Consider the following 7,687-nt stretch of genomic DNA (forward strand, 5'->3'; position numbering starts at 1 on the left):
CCTCTGTTAGTACAGCTATTATCAGAAAATAACAATGATTGGCAGACATGCAGAGAAAGGGGAACACTTTTACTCCGTTCTTGAGCATGTAAATTAGTATAGCTATTATGAAAGATAGTATAGAGGTTCCTCAAAAAAGTAAAAATAGGACTACCATATGATCTAGCAATTCCATCAGTAGACATATAGTCAAAGGAAAGTAAATCTATGTGTCATGGAGACATCTGCACTCCAGGGTTTATTGCAACACTATTCACAATAGTCAAGGTATAGAATCTACCTAAGTATCCATCAATGTATGAACTGGCAAAGAAAATATGGTATGTGTACACACGTACACACACACACACACACACACACACACACACACACACACACACTGGAATATGACATAGTCTTTGAAAAGGAAGGGAACTCTCTCATTTGTGACAACATGGATGACCTGAAGGACAATATGCTATGTGAAAAAAGGCACAGAAAAGTCACTTTGTGACCTCACTTACATGGATTCCAAAAAAGTTGAATTCACAGAAACAGGGTAGAATGGTGGTTAGACTGTTTTCTTTGACTATACAAATATTAACACTATTTTATGAAGCTGAAGTGTTTCAACAAAATTTTCTATTTATACATTTAGATTGCATTAGAGTGCTGCTTAATGTACTCCTAGGTTTAAACATATGGAATCTGGTTCATTTCATACATATGTTTAGCTTCATCACATTGGATTCTTAAGTGCCAAAAGGACCTCTTCATGTAATGTTAAGGAGCAATCACAAAATAATTAAATCAAATAACTAAACAATTGGATTAGATAAATACAATTAAAACTGAAACTCATCACATTGGAGTTGTGTTTGCCTTTTCTATTTAGACCCCACATTATGGAATGGGACATAAACAAATGTATTTCTAATTGTGGGTGTGCATGTGTGTGTGTAGATGTATAAACTCAAGGGGAAAAGAGTGTTTTTTTTTATTAACTATTTGGGGTCCAAGTGGTTGTGCAGTGGTGACACAACTGGGCCCAAATAGAAGAGGTCCTAGATTTGCACCACAGAAACTCTCTGGTGGATACGTATGTGCCCATGATCCAAGCCAGCGAGACTAGGCTGGATTGTAACATGAGGACACTGTTGGAGGTGCCTGCCTCTCTGCCTCTCTCCCTCTGCCTCTGTGTCTGTCCCTTTTGTAGAATAAATAAATAGATAAACTTTTAAAAAATCCAAACTCACTGGAGAATAGATAAGAGCTTGCAGACACTGGAGGGGCAAGTCTATATGAAATGGCGTTTTTCCGACTTTCCACTAAGGCCAAGGCAGAAAGCACAGTCTCACTGCCTTGAGAGGTCAGAGAGTGGGGAAAGATGACCCAATGAGGGAAAGATGACCCAATGAGGGAAAGATGACCCAATGAGGGAAAGATGACCCAATGGCTAGAAAACATCGAGGGAAGGGATGCCAGATGGAATTGTGATAGGCAGTTGTCATGAGAGGGCAGCCCTAAGAGAATAGCAGAATGACACACGTCACATCAATCACAGTTTATCAGGAGTTACAAACAGACCCTTCATGAGATGCCTTCTTCCCACCTAGCCCCTGGCACCAGGAAGGCAAGACAAATATCATTTTCTTTCCTTGGCTATTGAGGAAGACTCACAGGGATGATTGTAAATTTCTCTCTTATCATCCCTCCTGAATACAAAAAGACCCAGCCAAACATTTTGGTCAACATCCTGATTCCTACTGGGGCAATAAACTAATTGGGCAGCCTATCCTAATGAAACATCCTGGCTCACACTGGGCATGTGCAGTTAGGTAACCAAATTCCTAAAATTCTTCACCTGTGAGAGAGATGCAAGCCAGTGCAGAAGAAAGCCCTCAAATTGCAAAGGACATAGATAGTGTGACAGACCTCCCACCGTTAAATATTCATGATCACCTCTGGTAATAAAAATAACACCTAACCGGTTCCAAACGCAGTTGCCACCTGGCAACCTGCCCACCCAAGACTCTTTTGGGTGTACTTATTTTCTAAAATCTTTCATTCCTATTAAATTCTCTCTTCTACCTACTTTTATTGTTGTTGTGGCTTTATTTTGCACCTAAGGACAACTCTCTAATTTTAGTGATCTGGACCCAAAAACCAAGGACTTCACAACACAGCTCAGCACTCTCCCATCCTATGATGGAATGACTCAGGGAAGGGAGATTTATAATCTGCTTGTGAATTGCCCTACTCCAGGTCCTCAGCTGACCTCTTAAGTGCTTATGAGTCAGGGAAGTGTCCAGAAAACCTGCAAGAAGTAGTCAATTTGAGAGTCGAAGGTGGAAAGGTAGGACAAGATAAGAGTACATTTCAACAAGCTGATATCTTGTGGAGAATGTCCCCACAATGGAATTAAACCAGAAGTTGACATCTTGAAAATCCCCAAATATTGGGCTGGCACTGTAGTCACATGGCTAAGGGAGCCAGATTCCACATGGCCAACCACAGTCTTGGTGGCTTGTAAAGCTCTCTAGGCACCTGTGTGTGCATGCCCTAAATCCTAACAGGATGAAAAAATAGAGAAGAAAAGATTGTAATATAACCATGTCCTACTGGGGAAGGGGTTGTTTTCTTCCTTGCTCTCTCTCTTCTCTCTCTCTCTTTGGTGAGTACTCTGGCAATTAAAAAGAACAAAGAAAATCCCTAAATATCTGTAAAGGACTTTATCAGGAGAGTTGATGAATTTTGAATATGGACTGAGGATTAAGTAATATTATATCCATATTAAATGTTCAGACTTTCAAATTTTGATAATTATACTGTGGTTATGTATAAGACCATCTTCATTCTTAGGGTATACCCTGGAGTATTTTTTTTTTAATTTTTTTTTTAGAGAGAAAGATTTTTGCTGTTAGGGTGTGTGCACTTGCTAGAAAAATAGACAGACAGAAAGCGAGAGATCACCCCCCTACCAGAGAGGATGGCCAAGCTGCAATCCATGCTCTTCCATTCTCCTCTCTAGAGATTTGAACTGTGGTCCACCACGTGGGAGTCCAGTGCCTTAATCACTACACCATCTGGGGTATTTTAAGGTCAAATGGCATAATCTGGGGGTGACGGAAGGATGAGAGAGAAGGGACAGGGGACACTGTAAAAAGGAGAGAGAATGACACAGCAAATGGGATAAAATGTTAAATGATTGCTGAGTCTGGGTATTGGGTATAGGAGAGTTTCTTATACTATTCAGTTGTCAGAGAAGCCATAATGCATTTTTGCATAGAAAAATATGTTATGACTTTTCCAATGACCTGGTATTTTTGCAACTTTTCTGAAAGTTTAAAATGTACCAAAATAAAACCTGAAGAAAAAAAATATTACACTGATTCTGCCACTTTTTTTTTTTTTTTTTCCCCATTTCCTTCCGGAATTCTCTAAATTGGAGATCAGAGGCAAGACTTTCCATAGCCCATGATATTTCTCATCCTACCCGTAGGCCCGTGAACAGTAAGGCTGGGACCACGCCAAACAGCTGACAGGGACTTTGTCACCCAGCGTGGAGGGCAGCTTCAGCTCTCTCCTGGCACCTTCTCACCGCCACTGGGCTTCTAAGTGGAAGACAGCCAAGTCCTGGTGTTAAACTGCAAAGCAAATCAAAGAAAGCCAAAGGCAAGGATTAGTGTCCACTAGATAAACGACCAGCTGCTATTGTTGTCTTGTTCAAAGTTTAAAAAACTCTAGTAGCAAAAAGAAGAGAGCAATTGTCTTTAATGAGTTTGCATGGGGTGGGGGTTGGGGGGGCGGGGGTTGTTCAGAGGAGGGTGAAGAGGGGAGGGAAAGGTTCCTGACACTAGGAAACCTTCAAAGAACATTATGTACTCTGTGATCTGCCTCTAAATGTTTCCTAGGAGGGACCTTGAGCACTAAGATTTCTTGTATGTCCCCCACATGCCACCTCTTTACAGTTCTCTTTACTCTCTGAAGTGGACAGTAATTCCTTGAACCTTCTTTCGTCCCTTTCCTGTGTTTGGGAGAATTTCCACCTCACATGCCTTAGAGGGAGGCAGGGCCTGATTCCCACAGTAAGAAGATGAAAATGCAAGGACTTGTTTCCTCTTCCTTCCTGCAGTTGGGTGGGACATGACCCACACTCCCAATCAGATGGGAGTCCTGGAGTATCCAAGGACCTTTCTCAGGATCTAGATTAGTTGTGATTTACCCAGGCTCCTCCTCCTTCTTTTCCTTCCTTCCTTAATCCTTCCCTCCCATTCTCCTTCCTTCTCTTCCTCTCCCTTTCTTTTTGCATTTCACTGTATATACATTTGTTTTTATTCTGGCAAAGTACACATAACACATTGGTCACGTTAGCCATTTTCAAGTGTACAACCCAATGGCATGAAATACTTCTTTGAGGTCATGCAACCACAACCACTACCTGGTTCTAGAACTTCATCCCAAATGGAAGCCTTGTACACGTTTCCTGTTTTCCCCCATGGTCCCTGGCAATCACTAATCTACTTTTTTGACTGTATGGATTAGCCTATTTTATATTCATATAAAATGAAATTATATGAATTATACATTGTATGGTCTGACTTCTTTCACTGAACTGTTTTTTTTTTTATCTTTTTTTTTTTTTGGAGAGATTTTCACTGTAGGGCTCGTGCGCTCGCCAGACAGACAGAGACATAGAGACAGAAAACTGAGAAATCACCCCCCAGGGGGGATGGTCACGCCGCAATCCCTTCTCCTCCATTCTCCTCTCGGGATCTTGGGCACGCATGCACACGCGCCCGGCGTGAGTTTTAAGCCACCGGGTCCAGGACGTGAACCGCGATCGACTACGTGGGAGTCCAGCGACATAGCCATTACGCTAACTGCTGGTTCCCTCACTGAACTGTTTTTGAAGGTCATCCCTATTTGTAGCATGCATCTTTTCATGACTGAATAATCTTCCAATGTATGGAGGGACCACATTTTATTTATCCATTGATGGACACTGGATTGTTTCCAACCTTTACCAGTTGTAAGCAGAGCTGCCATAAATATTCATGTACAAGTTTTTGTGTGAATACCTGTTTTCTATTCTTTGGGGGTACACACCCAGGAATGGGATTGCTGGGTCATTTGGTAACTGGATGTTTAGCTTAATGAAGAACAACTGAACAGTTTTCTCAGCATCCTTTTAATACACTATTTTCTGCTTAATATGGGTAGATTTGTTTGTTTCTGTGGCTTGCAGCTAAGAACCCTAATATCTCATTTCCATCTTACTAATGGGAAAAAATTAGGCAGAGGGGGAGTGAGTGGCTTGTTCGAGCTTTCTAGCTGGTAGGGACTTGATCTTTGCTAGAAGACCTTTAATAGTTTACTGGTAAGATTCCATTCATGGTGCAGTGGCTCCCAATAGGGGTCTCTGGAGGCCAAGGGCTCCATGAATTAATGACGAGGTCTAGAGCTATTTTAATATTTCACAAAATGTAATGGAAAACCTCCACTTTCCCACAATGAAGCTGCTCAAGCTATCTAAAATGTCAAGTTTCTTTGCTTTTGGCAGGAATTAAATCAACCCGGGGTGGTAATAAGGGTTATCGCCTGCTGATCAGAGACTTTGGCTGGTAGTCCTGTATATTTTTGATTAATTTTAAAAATGGGGAAAATGAATAAATTATTACTTCATAAATGCAGTTGTTTGGTAAATGAAAATCTTTTAAAACACGAGGTCCTGGAGGGGAGAAATTACACATGAGTTTCCTGGTACTGAGAAGATCATGGAAGCACTGGGAACATGTCCTTGGCTAGGAATCTGGTGCTCTGGGTCTGGTCTTGGTTCTGCCACTGACAGGTCAGACCACATCCAAGTGACCGTCAGTATCCCCCTGTCTCCCATAAAGGGGTGCCTGGCTGTCACTCAGGTTCCTTCCTGCTTCGGCATCCTGTGAGTCTTTCTCCTTTTTTTTTTTTTTTTTTTGGAGAGGTTTTCGCTACAGGGCACGTGCGCTCGCTAGACAGACAGAGACAGACAGAGAGACAGAAAGCGAGAAATCACTGCCCAGGTGGTATGGCCACGCCACAATCCCTTCTCCTCCATTCTCCTCTCGGGATCTTGGGCACACACACACATGCGTCCGGCATGATATTTAAGTCACCAGGTCCGGGACACGAACCACGGTCGACTATGTGGGAGTCCAGTGACATAGCCATTACGCTAACTGCTGGTTCCCCCACCCCCAGGTTTTTGATGCTGTGAACCACCCACCAGGCTTCAGTCTGAATCATGGGCACCCGTGAGCACAGGGCAGCTCGCCAGACAGACAGAGAGAGACATAGAGACAGAAAGCGAGAAATCACCCCCCAGGGGGGATGGTCACGCCGCAATCCCTTCTCCTCCATTCTCCTCTCGGGATCTTGGGCACGCATGCACACGCGCCCGGCGTGAGTTTTAAGCCACCGGGTCCAGGACGTGAACCGCGATCGACTACGTGGGAGTCCAGCGACATAGCCATTACGCTAACTGCTGGTTCCCTCACTGAACTGTTTTTGAAGGTCATCCCTATTTGTAGCATGCATCTTTTCATGACTGAATAATCTTCCAATGTATGGAGGGACCACATTTTATTTATCCATTGATGGACACTGGATTGTTTCCAACCTTTACCAGTTGTAAGCAGAGCTGCCATAAATATTCATGTACAAGTTTTTGTGTGAATACCTGTTTTCTATTCTTTGGGGGTACACACCCAGGAATGGGATTGCTGGGTCATTTGGTAACTGGATGTTTAGCTTAATGAAGAACAACTGAACAGTTTTCTCAGCATCCTTTTAATACACTATTTTCTGCTTAATATGGGTAGATTTGTTTGTTTCTGTGGCTTGCAGCTAAGAACCCTAATATCTCATTTCCATCTTACTAATGGGAAAAAATTAGGCAGAGGGGGAGTGAGTGGCTTGTTCTAGCTTTCTAGCTGGTAGGGACTTGATCTTTGCTAGAAGACCTTTAATAGTTTACTGGTAAGATTCTAGGAGAGTAAGATTCCATTCATGGTGCAGTGGCTCCCAATAGGGGTCTCTGGAGGCCAAGGGCTCCATGAATTAATGACGAGGTCTAGAGCTATTTTAATATTTCACAAAATGTAATGGAAAACCTCCACTTTCCCACAATGAAGCTGCTCAAGCTATCTAAAATGTCAAGTTTCTTTGCTTTTGGCAGGAATTAAATCAACCCGGGGTGGTAATAAGGGTTATCGCCTGCTGATCAGAGACTTTGGCTGGTAGTCCTGTATATTTTTGATTAATTTTAAAAATGGGGAAAATGAATAAATTATTACTTCATAAATGCAGTTGTTTGGTAAATGAAAATCTTTTAAAACACGAGGTCCTGGAGGGGAGAAATTACACATGAGTTTCCTGGTACTGAGAAGATCATGGAAGCACTGGGAACATGTCCTTGGCTAGGAATCTGGTGCTCTGGGTCTGGTCTTGGTTCTGCCACTGACAGGTCAGACCACATCCAAGTGACCGTCAGTATCCCCCTGTCTCCCATAAAGGGGTGCCTGGCTGTCACTCAGGTTCCTTCCTGCTTCGGCATCCTGTGAGTCTTTCTCCTTTTTTTTTTTTTTTTTTTGGAGAGGTTTTCGCTACAGGGCACGTGCGCTCGCTAGACAGACAGAGACAGACAGAGAGACAGAAAGCGAGAAATCAC

General features: G+C 42.7%; 1 long non-coding RNA gene across 1 annotated transcript in view; it reads right to left on the reverse strand.

Annotated features, from left to right (window-relative positions):
- Nucleotides 1-3,402: 3,402 nt before the first annotated feature.
- The window catches only part of LOC102498539 (uncharacterized), an 11,118-nt gene continuing 6,833 nt past the window's right edge, over nt 3,403-7,687 (reverse strand). The window contains exon 3 of the long non-coding RNA XR_333424.1: nt 3,403-3,626. This is a non-coding gene — a long non-coding RNA (uncharacterized LOC102498539). The remainder of the gene's footprint in view (nt 3,627-7,687) is intronic.

This window comes from Tupaia chinensis, unplaced genomic scaffold (genome assembly GCF_000334495.1).
Source record: "Tupaia chinensis unplaced genomic scaffold, TupChi_1.0 Scaffold000048_1, whole genome shotgun sequence".
NCBI lineage: Eukaryota > Metazoa > Chordata > Mammalia > Scandentia > Tupaiidae > Tupaia > Tupaia belangeri.